The sequence below is a fragment of the Chionomys nivalis genome, chromosome 5 (genome assembly GCF_950005125.1).
Source record: "Chionomys nivalis chromosome 5, mChiNiv1.1, whole genome shotgun sequence".
Taxonomy (NCBI): domain Eukaryota; kingdom Metazoa; phylum Chordata; class Mammalia; order Rodentia; family Cricetidae; genus Chionomys; species Chionomys nivalis.
Genome location: NC_080090.1, coordinates 108,803,461 through 108,819,971, shown reverse-complemented (window position 1 = coordinate 108,819,971; position 16,511 = coordinate 108,803,461).

Below are 16,511 nucleotides of genomic sequence, written 5' to 3'. Positions count from 1 at the left end.
AAGAGGGTAAACCCAAGGAAAAACATGTAGATATCCTCCCAGCTATGGGAAATAGACAAGATTGATGGGCAAAAAATGGGAATCTTGGGGGGTGGGGTGGGATGGGGATGAGGGGAGATGGGGAGAGAAAAGTGTGAAGGAGAGGATGAGAGGAACTGGGGGAATCGGGGTGATTGGGGGTAAAGGAAGGTTGGATGGGGGAGCAGGGAAACTCATACCTTAGTTAAGGGAGCCACCTAAGGGTTGGCAAGAGACTTGAACCTGGAATGGCTACCAGAAGCCCAGGGCAATGTCCCCAGTTAGCTCATTGGGGCACCTGAGGATAGGGAACCTGAAATGAACCTATCCTATAATCATACTGATGAATATCTTGCATATCGCCACAGAACCTTCATCTAGCGATGGATGGAGATAGAGACAGAGACCCACACTGGAGCACCGGACTGAGCTCCCAAGGTTATAATGAGGAGCAGAAGGAGAGAGAACATGAACAAGGAAGTCAGGACCATGAGGGGTGCACCCAACCACTGAGACAGGGGGGCCGATCTATTGGGAGCTCACCAAGGCCAGCTGGACTGCTACTGAAAAAAACATGGGATAAAACCGGACTCTCTTAATGTGGTGGACAATGAGAGCTGACGAGAGGCCAAGGAGAATGGCACAGGAACTTTCATCTGGCGATGGATTGAGAGAGAGACAGAGACCCAATTTGGATCAACCGTCTGAGCTCTTAAGGTCCAAATGAGGAGCAGAAGGAGGGAGAACATGAGCAAGGAAATCAGGACCACGAGGGGTGCACCCACCCACTGTGACAGTGGAACTGATCTATTGGGAGCTCTCCAAGTCCAGCTGGACTGGGACTGAATAAGCATGGGTTGAAACTGGACTCTCTGAACAAGGCGGACAATGAAGGCTGATGAGAAGCCAAGGACAATGGCACTAGGTTTCGATCCTAATACATGAACTGGCTTTGTGGGAGCGTAGCCTGTTTGGATGCTCACCTTCCTGGACCTAGATAGAAGTGGGAGGACCTTGGTCTTCATGTAGAGCAGGGAATTTGGACTGCTCTTCAGTAGCGAGAGGGAGGGGGAGTGGACTAGGGGGAGGAGAAGTGGAGTGGGGATAGGGGGAGGGGAACAGGGGGAGGGGGCAATATGTGGGAGGAGGGGGAGGGAAATGGGAAACGGGGAGCAGTTGGAAATTTTAAGTAAAAAATAAAAAAAAAAGAAAAAAAATACACACACACACACACAAAAAAAAAGAAGTCACCTGTTTTTCTTTTCAGAAAGTCCTTCCTGCCCTTCTTACCCTGGGCCCTTTTCCTGCCTTAAGGAAGAGAAGGTGACCCACGGATCTCCTGTAGATCCCCACAATTTCCTCTTACAAGAGCTGTGGTCCTCAGCATCCACTAGGAATGATCGCCATTTCATTTTTAAAAAATTATTTTTAAATTTAGTTTTGTTTTTCAAGACAGGCTTTCTCTGAGTAGCCCTGGCTGTCTGTAGACCAGGCTGGACTTGAACTGGGAGATCCTCTGCCTCCTGGGCACTGGAATTAAAGGTACGTGCCACCACTTCTTGGCAACCATTTCATCTTTTGAAGATTTATTTTATGATTTTAAATTATATATGTGGGAAGCAGGGCCTGTGTACATGAGTCTCAGGGTCCATAGAGCCCAGAGGCATTGGATCTCCTGAAGCTGAGTTACAGGTGGTTGCGAGCTTACTGATATGGGTGTTAAGAGCTGAACGCCACTTCTCCAAAAGAGCAGTGCGCACAGCTTTGTAAAGACAGGTTCTCACCATAAAGCCCTCGCTGACCTGGAACTCACAGAGACCCACCTGTCTACTTCCCTAGTGCTGGGATTAAATCCTTAAGTAACCATACCAGGTCATGTAGACACTCTTAAACCCCGAGCCACCTCTCCTGCCCACACATCACTTTTCTTGATAAAAGAAAGAACCCAAATGGGGTTGACTCACTGGGAAAGCGCGTGCCTTGAAAGTGCAAGGTCCTGGGTTCTGATTCTCCGCATTCACATCAGATCAGGGCAGAGCCTCACACACCTGTAGCCGGAGTGCTGGAGCGGTAGGGCAGTAGGATCCCAGAAGCTCTGTGGCTAGCTAGTTCTGACACACTGGTGAGCTCCACAGGCACTGAGAGAATCTGTCCCAAATGAAACAAGCTGAGAGGCTAGAGAGGCTCTCAGCAGTGGAGATCACTGTCGGCTCCTCCAGAAGACCAGGATTTGATTCCAGCACCTTCCTGGCAGCTCACAACCATCTGCAATCTTCTGACATCCACAGGCATTGCATGGATAGAGTGCACAGACACATTGTCTTAGTTAGGGTTTCTATGGCTTTGAAGAGACACCATGGCCATGGCGACTCTTAGAAAGGGAAAAACGTTTCATTGGGGTGGCTTACATTTTCAGAAGATTAAATCCATTACCATCATAGTGCGACATGGTGGCGTGCAGGCAGACATGGTGCTGGAGAAGGAGCTGAGTGTCCTGCATCTTGGCTTGCAGACTACAGGAAGTGATCTGAAACACTGGGTGTGGCTTGAGCATATATGAGACCTCAAAGCCCACACACACAGTGACATACTTCTTCCAACAAGATCATACCTATTCCAACAAGGCTGCATTTCCTAAGAGTGCCACTCCTTTGGGGGCCATTTTCTTTCAAACCACCACATCCATAAAACATTTTTTGGTATGTATGTATGTATGTATGTATGTATTTTACATCCTGGTTTCCCCTCCCCCACACTTCCCCTCACCCCTGCCATCACTCCTCCTCCTTCACTTTGCTTCAGAAAATGGATATGAGCCCAGCCATGGTATATCAATTGCAGTGAGATTAGGCACCTCCTCTCCTATTGATGCCGGACGTGGTAACCTGATAGGAAGAAAGGGTCCCAAAAGCAGACAGCAGAGTCAGAGACAGCCCCTGCTCCCATTGCTAGGTGTTCCACAAGAAGACCAAGTTACACATCTGTAACACATATGCAGCGGGCCGAGGTCAGTCTCATCACGCTCCTGGTCGTCAGTTCTGTCTCTGTGAGCCCCCATGAGCCCGGGGTTAGTTGATTCTGTGGGTTTTCTTGTGTCTGTGACCCCTGTGGATCCTACAGTCCTTCCATGCTCTCTTCTGCAGGATTCCCCAGAGTGCTGCCTAACGCTTGGCTGTGGGTCACAGCATCTGTTCTACCAGTTGCTGGATGAAGTCTCTGAGGACAGTTGGGCTAGGCAACAATATATGGGTAGAACGGAGTATCATTAGGAATTTTTTGTCAGTCCTCTTTGGTTCTATCCTAGGTCTCTGGGCTATCCTACCTCTGGGTCCCAGCCCTCAGGGGTGAGCTCCCTCTCAGGGTCTGAGACTCAAGTTGAGCTAGTCACTGGTTGGCCATTCCCACAATTTCCGTGCCATCTTTACCCCAGCTCATCTTGTAGGCAAGACAAATTGTAGGTTGACGGTTCTGTGGCTGGGTTGTGTCCCAGGCTCTCCACTGGAAGCCTGGTTATAGGAGATGGCCGGTTCAGGCTCCATATCCTCCATTGCTGGGAGTCTTAGCGAAGGTCAGCTTCATAGATTTCTGGGGGTTTCCACTGCACTAGGTTTCTAGCTTGTCCCAGACATGTCCCCAGATTCCAGTTTTCCCTCCCTACAATCTCTCTTCCTTCCTACTGCTACTTCCTCCTGTTCCCACCCCACCCCCTCACCCCATCCAGATTTCTCCCCCTCTTCATGGACAGTGTCTGTTTTATTTCTCTTCACAGTGAGGTTCATGTACCCCACCCCCCAAACCTTCCTTGTTACTTAGCTTCTCTGGGTATGTGGACTGTAGAATGGTTATCCTTTACAGCTAATATATCCACTTATTGGTACATATTATGTTTGTGTTTCTGGGTCCAGGTTACCTCACTCAGGATGATCCTTTCTAATTCTATCCATTTGCCTGCGAATTTCATGATAACATCTTCAGCCATCAGGGAAATGCAAATATCAAATGACTCTGAGATTCCATCTCACATCTGTCAGAAAGGTTGAGATCAAAAACACAAGAGACAGCTCATGCTGGAGAGGATGTGGAGTAAGGGGAACACTCCCCCATAGTTGGTGGGAGTGCCAACTTGTACAGCCACTTTAGAAATCAATGTGGCAGTTCCTCAGAAAATTGGGAATCAATCTACCTCAAGACCCAGCAATACCACTCTTGGTCATATACCCAAAGGATGCTCAACCATACCTCAGGATACTTGCTCTACTATGTTCATAGTAGTTTTATTCATAATATTTAGAAACTGGAAATAGCCAGATGTCCCCCAACTGAAGCACAAGTAAATAAAATGTGGTACATGTACACAATGGAGTATTATTCAGTTTCTAAAAGCATTTTTTAGTGAAAAGCTAAGGTGGAACATCAGCAAGAAAGCTTAGTTAGAGAAAGTACTTGCTGTAAAGGCATGGCAAACTCAGAGAAATTCTCGGCACCCACGTGGATGGACATAAACACTTGGAAAACTGCTATCTGACATCCACAGAAGCACTGTTGCACAGAAATGTGCACACACATGTGCACATCCTACACACACACACCAGCAACAAAAAAAACAATAAGTCATTTTATTTGTCATTTTTTATTTGTTTCAACACTGACCTCTGACCTTCACAATCATGTGAACATACATAGATACATGCACATATGCACGCACACACGCACGCACGCACACACACACACACACACACACATACACACACACAATCACAAGGGAGCCAGGGGTACAAGGTGCTTCATTTCATTCAGCCATGCATTGCCATAGAAGGAAGGTTTGCCGATACTCACCAGAAACCTGGCTTCTCTTCTGTTGAAGACATTTCCCAGTTTTCCAAATCCCCCAGTACATGATGAAACAAAACCAAACCTGCAGCAAAGGAAATTAGGTTCTTGGGCAGCTTCAGAAAGGGAGGGAAAGGAGTTTCTGTGGCTGTAGGACACTGCCTGATCGTCCTGGGCCCAAAGCCTTCTGGATGAGGCACCAGAGAAGCAGATGAAGGAGACAAACACAGGGACAATGTGGTGAGCGTGCCATCTTAGAAACAGACACGGCGCATCTTTCCAGCGTCCTGATCTCCCGCGGTAGCTGTCAAACACAGGGTCCTGTACTCCAGTCCTAATTACTATACAAACTCTCAGGTCAGAGAGAACACATCACAACATAATTGTTATTTAGATCTATATGTACACATACCAGTTACGCAATGGCTAAGGGAAGATAAAGAGGCTGCAGCAGTTGACAGAGGCCTTGCTGGAGGCAGAGCAGACAGCCGACAAGGACGCAAGAGGTCGTGCACTGGTCAGACATCCAGACAGACTCAGAGAGAAGCTGGAGTCCAGAGTCAGGATGCAGGGGCTGCAAGGTCACAGCGTTGCTCTGGGAGCTGAGGACCTGCGCAGACAGCCTGTGTCAGTGAGGGGCAAGCTGATTAGAAGCCCCAGGAGTCAGGAGCTCCGCCTGTTGGTCCATTCATGGACACTGACTGGTCAGATTGCTGGGGCCACTGCCCCTTGGTGCTGGAGCCTCGGTGAGAGTGGTGCCACACTTCCTCAGTCTGGTGTGGTCACCGAGTTCCTGGGCCTGGAGTTTTCACACCCACTCACATAGATGGTTCCCACACATTTTGGTAAGTTTATAGGGTGGCGGGATAGTTACTGCTGACTCAACTAGATGGGGAGATGCCTGTGGGTGGGTCTGTGAGGGCATTTCTAGGCAGGAGCACCGGAGTGGGGAAGACACTCCCCAGGGTGGGCAGCATCTCTGGTGGTAGCATGGGCGTAAAGAGGGAAAGAGCTGCCCATCTGCCTTCCCTTCTTGCTGGCTCGTGAGTCTGTTGTGTTGTGTTGGTGCCGTTCTCCTTCGCTGCCCTCCAGTGTGGAAGTTTGTTCTGAACTCACTGTCCTCCCAACTGTGTGCTCCACCATACTTGTAGGCCTCTTTCTCACAACCAAACTCCTTTGAGGTTCACTCATGCCACTGTGGGTTTTACAGAGCATTCCTTACCATTGCCAGGTAGCAACCCATTACTCAGAATATCAGTTTTGCCTCCAAATGGAAAATTAAATTGTTTCTACTTTCTGCCCAACACAGATAGAGTATGTGGACATTCCCTGTAAGCACACTATTTCCACATTACTTGTGTAAACTCACCAAGACTAGAGTGACTGGATCATGGGAAGCATACATTCACCTTAAGAAACTGCTGGACTTTCCAAAGTGCGCACAGCATCTTACACTCCCACATGAAATAAACAGGTTCTAGTTGTCCCACATCCTGAACAATACTTTGTGTGGTCAAGTCTGCCCTGGCACAACTGACTGGTTTTAATTCTCGTGTCCCAGTGACTGACGCTACCATCTGTCTATTGACTTGGACGCCTTCTGTGTGCCCTTCCTTGCTGACATGTTTTGCCCATTTCTACTCTGGTTTAGCTTTCCTGCCTTTCCTTCCCCATCTCTTTCCTTTCTTCTCTCACCTCTTCCTCTTTTCCCCCTTTTTGGACAGCATTTGCCCAGGTTGGCTTTGAACTTTGAGCTCCTGCCTTTACCTCCTGTATTACATGTGTGTACCATCATGCCTAGAAAATGCAGGCTTTTAAAAAAGTTTTAAATTTTTTGAGGACACTTTACATATTCTGCACACAAGTCCCTTGTGAATGTATGATGTGTCAATATTTTCTCACACACTACACCTAAGAAGGGAATATTGTGATCGAGTCTAATTCCCGTGCTGTCCCGTGGATGCGATTTTAGTGTGGTGGTAAGGACATCTCAGAGACCCTAAACCAATAAAGATTTTCCTCCTCTCAGATCTAGAAGTCCCATGAACTAACTTTCCTCACAGTGCACTGTGTGGTGATGTCTGACTCTCCCATAATCATTTCCACTTTACAGCCAAGAGTGAAGGCATTCGAATATTTACCCGAAGGTAGCAGGGTCCACATCTAAGCTCAGGCTCAGTCTCTGATGTTTGCAGGTGTTGGCTTGGGCCCTTTGTTTTGATTTTGACACGGTCTCACTACATGGCACAATTTGTTATTAAATGCTCTATCCTCCCAAGTATGTGGCCCACAACTGAGTAAGTTTGTGCTTTTGACTGAATGACTGTCAACTGTCAGGAATGCCATGCATCTGAGTGGCCTGGGCTCTCGTGAGGTGTGTGTTCAGTTCATGCAAGGGAGTTGGTACAGGACATGCTCAGACACCAGGTTCCCAGTACAAAGATTTTACCCCAGAGGGGCTGGAGCGGGGTGGGGGTTGCAGTGGTGGCCCAGCAACAGGTGTTTTCTGCAGAAGTGGGTTTTTAAGAAAAGGGGGGGATGTGTTAGGATGAGCTGGTAAATCCTGAATGGATATTTTAGCCAAGTAATGAATTTTGATTGTTGGACCTTGCTGTTTTGTCTCAGGAGTGGGTGAGTGGCCCAACAAGGGAATGGACCTTGGGGACTAACTTTAGGGATGTAATCTAATGGCTTTTAGCAGGGGGGAGAAGGGTAAAAGACAAAACCTGTCTATGCCATGTTTGCCATACAGGCCTGCTAAAGTCCTCCAAGCTACCCTGGGCTTTTACTCCCCAACAGATAATAGAAATGCATTGGTTCTGTTCCATTGATAAAAGTGGCTTAGTCTTCATTAGTTTTTTGTTAGTTCTTGGAGGTTTTGATTATATTCATATCCATTTTCCTCCACCAAGGTCACCAAATACTTGTGGATGTGCGATCTTCCATTGGAGTATGGTTGTCTTCTCAGGGCTATATTTTTATTTTACTTTGTTTTATTTATTGATTGTTCTAATTGATGATTGATTGATTGACTGATTTTTGAGACAAAGTTTCACTGTGTACCTTAGCTGTCCTGGAACTTACTACATAGACCGGACTGCCTCAAACTTACAAAGATTCACCCGTTTCTGCCTCACAGATGCTAGGATTAAAGGTGTGAACCACCACTCCCATCTCCAAACATTTCCAGTCAAGAATCATTACCATTCTTTTCTGGGGTCAACTCAAAGTTCCTCTTGATAGTGGGTGGGAAGAGTGATTTGGAAGTAGCTGCAATTTAGAAAAAGTTGGGGGCAGTAGTTTCTTTTTAAAGTGGTCTTGAGAAACCTTCCTGCATGTTTTCCAACATACTTCTAGCACACACTTGTATCACAACTGAGCTCTGGAGAGAATGTGACTCCATTCTGAAGGACTGTGATGTGAAACAACCCGCCCAAGGTGGGCGGAGCAGAGGGATATCCTGGAGCCCGACAGGAAGAGTGCTCTGAGCGCAGAACATCCCTCTCACTGCCACAGAATGGTTGTCCATCTTGTGAGACGCAGATGAAAGGGATAGTCTCAGACCATTGGTCTCACCGAGGCCCTGCCAAGATCTACCTTTGACTCCTAGAAAAGAAACATCTTGGCATGGGCAGCACAGGTGAGCCCCACAGCCCTTCTTGAAGTCAGTGTTCGATGGCTTGCACACTTGGTCTTTTAAGACACACACCACCCAAGTGTGACAAAAATAAGGTGAAAAAAATTTGAAGGGGAAGTTCCCACAGGCTCCCTGTCCCTGTCCCCTTCGAGCCATTGAGGGTAAGCTCTGGTCCCTGACAGTACCTGGCTGTCCCTGCAGGAAGGAAGTCCCAAGTATTCATGTGTTCTACCAAGTGAACTATGACAGCTCTGAGGCCTTGGCAACCTTTGAGGAACCTCACTTTTGGCAAAATGCTGCATGTGTAAGGTAGTCCTGGTGGAGGCTGCTTACATTTCCGGAGATGAGAGAGAGAGAGAGAGAGAGAGAGAGAGAGAGAGAGAGAGAGAGAGAGAGAGAGAGAGGGAGGGAGAGAGGGAGAGAGAGAGAATGCCTTTATGTCCTGTGGCATCTCTACATTTATGTTTCATTAAAATTTAAAAAAAAAAAAGCATGAGCCCCAGGCTGGGGAAAAACATCTGCAAAATATGTGTCTGACAGACTGGTATCCAAAATAATATACAAAGAATTGCTGGTGCTCACCAGTAAGAAAACAGTTCCCAGGCTAGCAAGTGCTAAGACCTATAGCTGACTTTGGTCCCTGGCACATCCTTGCAACCCCCACAAGTTATCCTCTGGTTTCCACATACACAGTGTGGCATGAGCACACATGTGTGCTCTCACACACAATAAATGTAATAAAAATGAAAAAGAGAGAAAAACAACCCAATGAAAATATTAGCAGAAATACAGGTTTACTTTGCCAAAGATAGCAAATTAGTATATAAAAAGATGTGTAACTGCATGTATCACTGAGCAATCAAAAACTGAGTCAACAGTGGGATGCCATTATGTACCTACTACAGAGACTACACTCTACACTGACATCATCTAGTGCAAGCAAGGATGTGGAGCATCAGGAACTCTCACACATGACTGGTGTGCACACAGCCACTTTGGAAAATGGTTTAGTGGCTTATAGAACTGAGCTTATCATATGACCTTTGGTGCATTTTCAAAGAAACTGAAAAGTTAATGTCAACTCTAAAACATTCACATCAGTGTCTATAAGTTTTATTGATACTACCAAAACTTGAAAGCAATCAAGATGTCCTTCAAAAGACATGGAGAATCCTGTACAGCTATACATTGGAATATTACTTGTAAAATAGCCATGAAGCTGTGAAAACACAGGGAGCAATTACAGATGCATGCTGCTAAGCAGGAGTCAACGTGAAAGGCTACACATATGATTGCCATGAGAGTTGCCATGGGAATATACAGCAGGTGACGACTGGTATTAAACAAGCAGACCCACCAGACATATAACTCCCTGTAGGGCAGCCCCACTTGGCAAACCTGTGGGGGTCACTGGCCGTCAATAACCACTTGCTTCTGTCTGTAAGTTTTCTCATGTGCCACTTCATTTCTTCCCTAATATCTGCTATGGGCATTTCCCACTGCTTGTGTGTTTATCTCATGTAAATATTCCAACTATTGCGCACATACAGCTGTGGGTGGTCAGGAAGATGATTTCTGCTTAACTGTATAATTCTGATGACTGGGTTATTTTCCATAACTCAGACTAACATAATTGAATTGTCAGCAACAAAGACAGCCTTTTATAGACAGATAATTTTAGACTTCAGAACATATTCAAAGAAGAGTGGTTGCCCCAGAGACAAATACACGAGGTCATTTTCCCAGGTGTTTTACTGATTCAACATCAGAATTTGAGGCAACTTTAGTACACATAACTCTCTGCAGAAATGGACTTTCTGTACATACTCCCTACCACTCAAAGTCTGGCTAATTTATTATTGTTGTTAAGTATTGAATTCCAGTGTCATTTTCTGTCTGGGAACCCTAACCATTTAGGCTACATGCATGACCAAGCAATACTGCTTAAGAGAAACTATGTGACTTATCGTGTGTTATGGGCGTGGGTGGGGCCCTGAAAATGAAACGTATAATTGTCCAGAGTTTGACTGTGGGGGGGAGGCAGTGCAGAGAAGGCTGTGTAGAGCTATGTAAGAAGTACGCAGAGAGTGCATGTGTGTGTTTGTGTGTGTGCATGCTGAGGGAGGGATAGAGCTGATGGGAAGAGAGAGGAAGGCTTGAGAGATGAAGAAGAGCAAGCGAGTGAATGAGTGACAGTGAGTAAGGAGTGAGGGAATGATGTAGAATGCTGTATGTCAGAGTGAGAGAGAGAGAGAGAGAGAGAGAGAGAGTCCTGTGAAAAAGCTGTTGCTATGTTAAGGAGCTGTGTACAGTGCTGTATGGTGAGAGAGCTATGCAAATGAGATGTACAGCTGTGGCTGAGACCTGTAACTGTGTGGGATGGAAAATGGAGCCGTATACAAAAGAGACGTAGAAGAGAAATGTATGTGAAAGATGTGTGGCCGTGTGAGGATAGATGTAGCTGTATAGAGACGTGTGGCTGTGCAGGAGAGGGATGGATGGAAGGATGGATGGATGGATGGATGGATGGATGGATGGATGGAAAAAGAGACACGAAGCTCTATGTAAAGACAGACACTCAAAGAGCATTTTTAAGATGAAGTAAAAGAGAAAGTCACCATTGGAAAGCACGTGTGTCCCCATTTTCCCCTCAGATAGGAAAAGCCTAGCCCTCAGGTAGATACACTTTTTTCCCAAGCATCCACTGCATTTGTGAATTGTTCTGCACACCCTGTGCTGACTGCAGGCTGCCCCCCAAATCAGCTGTGATTCCACTTAAATCTTATTCACGGTGAAAGTGGACACATCCAGTAGGAAACACACTTTGATCGTCTGTTTGGCCAGGCCGACACATGCAGCAGGACGCTCTCCTGCCACGGTGGGCAAGGCAGCGCTCCAAAGCTCCTCCTCGGCCACTGTTCCCAGGAAGCAGCTGCCTCTCCACAGCGGGCCAAGTGCTATGCTGCAGCATTCAGTGGGCTGTGTGAGTCTAGGACATTTTAAAATTTATGGAATGTTTGATTTATGATGTGTTTACAAGATGTAACTTCATGATCAGTGGAGGAACGTCTCTGTATATGATATTCTGGGGAGGCAGAACTATGTAGTCAATAAAAAGACAGGCATGTAAAATATGATTTTTCTATTAGAAATATTGCAGAATATCCCACGATTCTGTAATACTAATACCCACTATACACATCAGCTCCACAGATCTGTATGGGAGAACCCTAACCATACGGACTTTAGTAAGGATCCTATTGATATTGTGTTATCAATTTTAAGGACATAAAATGCACATGTAGGATGGTTGTGATAACAAAAGGACAAAGCAGAAGCCACTGGGTGTGGTGGCACACGAGCACTTAAGAGACTGAAGCAGGAGGACTGGAATGAGGGCCAGGCCAGTTAGGCTGCAGTAAGACCTCATCTCAGTAAAATAAAATAGAGCTGGTATGTGCGCTTGTGTGTGTGTGTGTGTGTGTGTGTGTGTGTGCACGCACACGCGACAGTTGGTAAGTGCTTGTCACACAAGCAGGAGAACCCAAGTTTTGTTGCAGAATTTTGTTGTAGAATTGGCCTCCTGCTGCCAGGAGGGCAAGGAACAGCAAGTGGATTCCTGAACATGGAACCGTGAATCTAATTTTAGGGAATGTGTGGAACCCCAAGATAAGCTACTTCCCAAAGGCCTGTTAACATAGTCTGTGTTAAAAGCAGCTGGGTCATCTGACGGCTCCTGTTTGTGATCCCAGCGCTAAGAGGCAGAGATGAGGCAGCCACCATATCCCACCTGGGAGAGAAGAAAAGTGTATGTGTCTGATTTCCACAGGTCTTAGGAGAGGAAGTCTGGTTTAGGATGTGCTAACGGGAACTGTAACCGTGCCTCACCAACCCTGCTGTGTGCACACACCTAGGATGCGGCCACTTGACATCTCTATTGACAGGCAAGGAAGCCCAGGACTTAGTATCCTAAGGAAAGTTCCTTTTAGTCTCTAGTTCGATGCTTGAGTCAATGAGCTAAACTAACTACTTTGCATACCCATTTGATGCGAGCAAGAGCACACAAGCCAAGCAAAATCTGAGACTCAACTACAGCCTAGCAGACTGCAGATCTTCTGTGCAAAGGGGCATAGGACTGGGAGACCCCACCGGGTGAAGGCCCATGTGAGGGGCAAGGTTCTTAGCATGTGCTTTCTCAAAGGAAAGCCCTCAGAACAATAGGTGACAACACTCCACGGTCATCTTCGGGAAGAGGGTCCTCTACCAGCAAAGACAAGAGGAGAGAGCATGAAGGAAGCCTGCGTGTGTACTCACGGGACAGGCCTGCTTCTGTGCCTGAAGTCACGTGGACAAGCCATCTAAAAAGATGCTGAGGAGGAGGAGGAATATCTGGAGCAGTTTATCCTAACCCTCACACCAATAACCCCATGTACTACTGCTTAAAAACTTACCCCAGACTATGTTCGTTAACAGGCCTTTGAGGTTCCACACATTCCCTAAAATTAGATTCACGGTTCCATGTTTAGGAACCCGCTTGCCATTCCTTGCCCTCCTGGCAGCAGGAGGCCAATTCCACTCGCTCAGTTTTCCATACCTCCCTAATCCATATTAGCAAGGTCCAGATGAGTTCTGCTGGACCCCTGTGGAATTCATCGTGCGGCCTGCTCTGTACACAAGCTCTGTCTAGACATAAGACAATCATAGAGCCAGGACCGCTCTCCTGCCCGTGGTTTGCTTGACTGATGTGTATCCATGGAGGCTTACCACTAACTAGGGGGCAAGGTCTGGGTCTCCTGAAGCGAGTCTCTCCCCACAGAGGTTGTGGTCAGTGCCCTGGAAGCTTGGACAGCAGGTAGATCTAGAGAGAGAGTGAAGCCTGCACAGGTGCAGGCTCCAGCAGCGAGCAGCTCCCTCTGAACAAGGCATTCTGGGAAGTAAAGGGAAGAGAAGGGGGTTTGCTGGGGGGAGTGATGGGTTGGGAAACTGGAAGGCCCAAAAGAGGTTGCCGACTTCCAAGGCTAAAATCAACACAGACTCTCTGGGGAGTCCACCAATCTCTATCCTTAACCCTGAACCATTTTCCTATCATTAGAGAAAAACAAAAAACGATCCCCAAAGTCGACCCTTGGGGCAAGGGTGAGGTGGGCCAGGCCTCTTACCTATTCTTTTTGGGCAGCCAATTCTGCACAGTAGTTCTGGGCCTGGGTCATTTTCCTCCTGCATTGACTCCACCAGCGCTGTGCGCACAGGGCCTGCAGGCTTCTCCAGCTCCGCCTAGTGCCCTGCCCAGCATGTTACCTTTGCTCCGGCGACCTCACGGAAGCATCCCTTACCCCACTGTACACGGTGGTGCCATTTCATTCTTGAACTGTTTGTTATTTATTTTGTCTTCAGGGAACAGCCTCTTGCTTTCCAGAGTCTGAATTCTAGAAATTTCCTTCCAGTAGGAATGCCTCGTGTGTGGGGTGGGGTGGGCAGTTGTAGGAGCTATGTTGCAGGAGACCAAAACAGCACAGTCTGAGGAACAGCCCTAACAGATACTGCTCTGCCATAAACTAAAGTTAAAGGAAGTCATTTCTGACAAAGCTGAGAGGCTCCCTGCCCCTCCGCCCTAGGGTTTGACTCTCTTAGCCTGTCCTTCCAGTTTCTCGTCTTCCCCACCCAACACTTCCCAGGGTGTCCTGAAACCCGGCATCAATTAGTCCACTCTTGGCCACCTTCTCTAAGTCCACTCTGGAAACCTCCCTTCTCCTTCCTAGTCTAATTAAAACGTGGACTTTATGAACCTTTCCCAGGTCCGTCTCAGTATCCAGTCCTGGAGTGCTGACTGCGCCCACCTCTGGATGGAGCTCCCTGCCAGTGTTTGCTGAGGGATGGACCAATTAAAGACGGGCCCAGATTCCCGTTCCAGAACGGCAGGCCTTTAAAGACAACACATCTTCACTTCCCAAGAGGAAGTCAGCAGACTTCATGTGCTCAGCCAGCATCCTCTGTAAGGAAAAGGGCAAACCCACGTTAGTTCGTGGGTGCGTGGGACAACGACTCAGTTTACAGTCCCAGGTGGGGCAAGGTAGGCGATGCTAAAACACTTTATTGTGGACACGAAAATATTACTTCACACATCATCCAAATTCTTCCATTTTAGACAGGGTCTCACTATGTCTGCCCTTAAACTCGATCCACCTGCATCAGTATTTGAATTATTTAGAGGTTAAGCCATCTTAGCTTGCAGAATCGAGGCTTTTTTTTCTGACTTTGGCATTTGTGGTCAATCCTCAAGTCTCATGTGAGCGCCAAGCTCTCCTCCCAAGCTCTCTGAAAAAGGCCTAGAAACTGGCAGAGGAAGCTGGTTGTCACAGTCTGCAGTCTGTCCTGCCACCTACTGGCTGTCCTTCCCAATGCCAGTCTCCCTGCCGTGAAGTCACTGAGCCAACATCACCATAAGAGCGCAAACCACAAACCTCAACGAATCGCTGAGGGGGAAGTCAAGCTTGAAGCCACACGACACTGGAGCTGAAGGGGACTCCAGAGATTGTGCCATTCAGTTCCCACTGCCCTTTCTGATCATCTGCACAGAATTCAATGAGTCCTGGCCTAGCATGCAGGAGACCCTGGGTTCTATCACCAGCACTGGCGAAGAAGAGAGTGCAGGCATGCTGGTGTTTACACATGTGAGGCCTGAAACCTTGTCTAGTAAAACCAAAGGCCCAGGAAGAACAGACTGCACCGGATGGCCGCACTCAAGTTGGCCTGATCCCAGAGCAGGCCTGTCTGTGCCTCTAACTTATCTCTAACATGCACACTGATGAGTGGGATGGCCCCCACACACCTCGCTGCCTGGGCTCCATTCCTATACAATGGAAGCCCAGTCCTGCCTGCAAGTGTGGCTGAGACCGTCAGCCCGACCTAAACTGAGCATCCGCATACTGAGGACAAGCTGGGAGCCCACAATGTGTCAGAAGTTGAGTGCTTAGGCGAGTGCCGCCATTCCCATTCGTCCTTCTGTTACTCAGCCTGGAAATGTGGCACGCATGGGCACTCGGAACAAAGTGCTCACTAGGACCGCCTGACACAAGCCGACTTCGTGTCTGTATTTAGGGCACAGATTAGTTCCATCCAGCAGGCCTTTGGGGGTGTGGTGGAGTGACTGTCATCCCATATCTTGGGCTCGAATGTTCGGAGGACCCTCTGTAGTCATCTGGAACGGAACAGCCACTTGCTCTTCCTGCTTGTAGCACTACTTCACTGTTAAATAGTTTGCTTCTTTGCAACAGTCTTGCTCTGTAGCCCTGGCTGGCCTGGGACCACTATGCAGACCAGTTCTGAACCTGCTCCTGTCGCCCCTGCCCCGAGTGCTGGGACTGTAAGAGGTTACATCTGACCTCAATGTTTACAATTCCTTGAGTCTTAACGGAATATTCGCTTAATGCTTAAGATGCACAGGTGTTGTGTAGCTTAGTGGCTACACCTGAGCCTACCTGAATTTAGCTGCCATCTGCAGCCCAGTTGTCCGGCAGTCAGTGCTCTGCCTCTAAGGCCACATCCATCCTGGTGGGATTTCCTCCTGGTGCCAACTGCCAGTGAATGTAGTGTTAACTAAGTCTCTATCTACTAATAGACTCGGGAGTCAGAAATTGGGATAAAAACCTGCTGGAATGGAGAAACCAAGAACAACCAGATGACCTTCCTTTCCAGCCGGAGACCCAGCAAGAGAGCATTTCTCTGTCCTCCCAAACCAAACTGACAACTCTCTAAGTCCCTCCCTACTCCTTCCTGTGCATCTCTTTCCATCTTTCCGTATTCTCTACGGCCAATTCTTGTCCACCTGTCTCTGGCTCTGCCCCCTCATCCAGGGTTAATTTTATTAACACAGACTCGGGAGTTTCACAAATATCCCACAACACACAGGGCAGCCAAACCCTTTGTAGAGTTAGGCAGTCCTCTGGTGGTAGAGGTCTGCGCATTCACAGCTTTCACTTGGGCGGACCTTGACATTGTGGCAATTTAATGCAAATGCGTAAAGCTT